Source organism: Octodon degus, unplaced genomic scaffold, assembly GCF_000260255.1.
Source record: "Octodon degus isolate 3935 unplaced genomic scaffold, OctDeg1.0 scaffold00011, whole genome shotgun sequence".
In the NCBI taxonomy this organism is placed as follows: Eukaryota; Metazoa; Chordata; class Mammalia; order Rodentia; family Octodontidae; genus Octodon; species Octodon degus.
In genome coordinates, this window is record NW_004524587.1 from 12,278,928 (window position 1) to 12,280,753 (window position 1,826).

Here is a 1,826-nt window from a genome sequence, read left to right on the forward strand (position 1 = left end):
GCCCCCGCACGGCCCACGCCGCCCGCCGCCCGCGCCGCACCCCCGCGCGGGCTCCCGCTACCTGCACTGCCACAGAAGCGGCGCCTCACTCCGCTGCCACTTCCGCCTTCCACAGACCGCACTCGGGCCGGGTCACGTGACCGCGCGCGGTCACCTGACCCGGAAGAGGCTGGCCGGGCTCCCAGGTGCGGGCTACCAAGGCCAGGTCTGGCAGCGTTGCCCGGGAAGGACGCCTTGGTGCTGTGCTCGCGGGCGCGGCGGTCTCTCGCTGGCTGGATCATCTCCGGGCGATCGGAGAAGCGCACTGGGTGCCAGGCTCATTATTTGCTCTGCTTGTCGCCCCTCTGGGGCAGGTACAATTTACTTTTTTGGTGTTGCTAGCTAGGGTCTCACTGGGTAGTGCAGGCCGGCTTTGAACTCACTGTGTACCCCAGGCTAGCCTCGAATTTGCACGCCAGGGCTTGCAGGCATGAACCACCACGCCCAATTCTGGGGCAAGTAGTTATTAACAAGTGAAAGACGGGGCCGCGGAGTTAGCTCAGTAGAATAAGTGCTTGCCTGGCAAGCGCAAGGCCCTGAGTTCAATCCCCGGTTCTGAAAGGAAAAAAAAAGTGAAAGAAAATTGTCTAATCGTCAATTCAGTAAGTATTTGCTTTTTAATGAGGTTCTCTGATGAAATGCAGGATGCCCACTGACATGAGTAAGAGATAAATGGTTGTATCAAGTGAGTTAGAGGCCAGTCTGGGCCAGTCTGGGAATCAAGGCCAGCCTAAACTACGTAGCATGACCCTGTCTCAAAAAAAAAAAAAAAGCATCTAAAGCACCTGCTTAGGCAGATGCAGGGTCTCCTGTTGTGCCCCCCCACACACACACTGAGACTGCGATTGAGACTGGGCATGGTGGCTAATCTCAGTGCTTGGGAAGCAGAAAACAGGAGCATCACTATGAGTCCGAGCTGCATAGTGAGACCCTGGAGACCCTGTACCAAATACGTTAATAAAAAAAAGAAAAAAAACCCTATCAGGGTCAATAAAATGCCATACCACGTCTAACAAACTCTTATGAATTCTTTGCAGATTACATAGAGTTTGATGAATTAGCAGAAAACTTTGTTGGAAAAAATGGGAAGGAGTTACCAGGAACTAAACGTAGAGCGTTGATCCTGAGCTACTGTTGTAGGCAGCTGAGTTAGAAATATTATAGGCAAACAGGGCTAGACAGGCAAAGGACCCTATATGGAAGACGACACCTTGCAACTGTGGGAGAGACCTCAAGACAATAGAGTAAACAAATACAGCCACATACCTACCTAGGGATGAGCATCAGGGATTGATATTTATTTGCGGTACTGGGGGTTGAACTCAGGACTTTACGCTTGCCAGGCAAACGCTTGTTTTACTGAGCTATCTCTCTAGCCCTTGATATTCTAAATAGGTATCAGTCACCCTAAGAACGCCAGGAAGAGTCACTAACCCAACCCCTCACAGGAAAAGTTCCTGTTGTGTATTTATGCTCACTTGCTAAGTTTGTCGCTTCCCTGTTTGACCCCAATTTAATCAATTATACCCAAGCAATTGTGCTTGTAATCTTATTGGTTGGCCATAGTTTTGTCCCACCTCATGCCCATCAAGTGAGTGCCCATGTTTTCCACCTTAGAGCTACCTCACCTAGTGGTTTTGCTCTAAAAAAATCCCTAGAAAAGGCAGGTTCCTTGGAAGCCCACTTGGGTCCCCTTATGGCCCTCTTCTGCTCTTAACTTCCGTTGTTCCTAAAATTCGTTCTTCAGTTTTAGAGAACACGAACTCTTCCCAGATTATCTTTCAGCT

The 1,826-nt window shown here is 50.2% G+C and overlaps 1 protein-coding gene across 1 annotated transcript in view; it reads right to left on the reverse strand.

Moving 5' to 3' along the window:
- Positions 1–168, reverse strand: part of Wwp2 (WW domain containing E3 ubiquitin protein ligase 2) — a 134,785-nt gene extending 134,617 nt beyond the window's left edge. The window contains exon 1 of the mRNA XM_004625815.3: positions 62–168. The gene's annotated coding sequence lies outside the window, so the exon portion shown is untranslated. The remainder of the gene's footprint in view (positions 1–61) is intronic.
- Between the last annotated feature and the right edge of the window lie 1,658 nt (positions 169–1,826).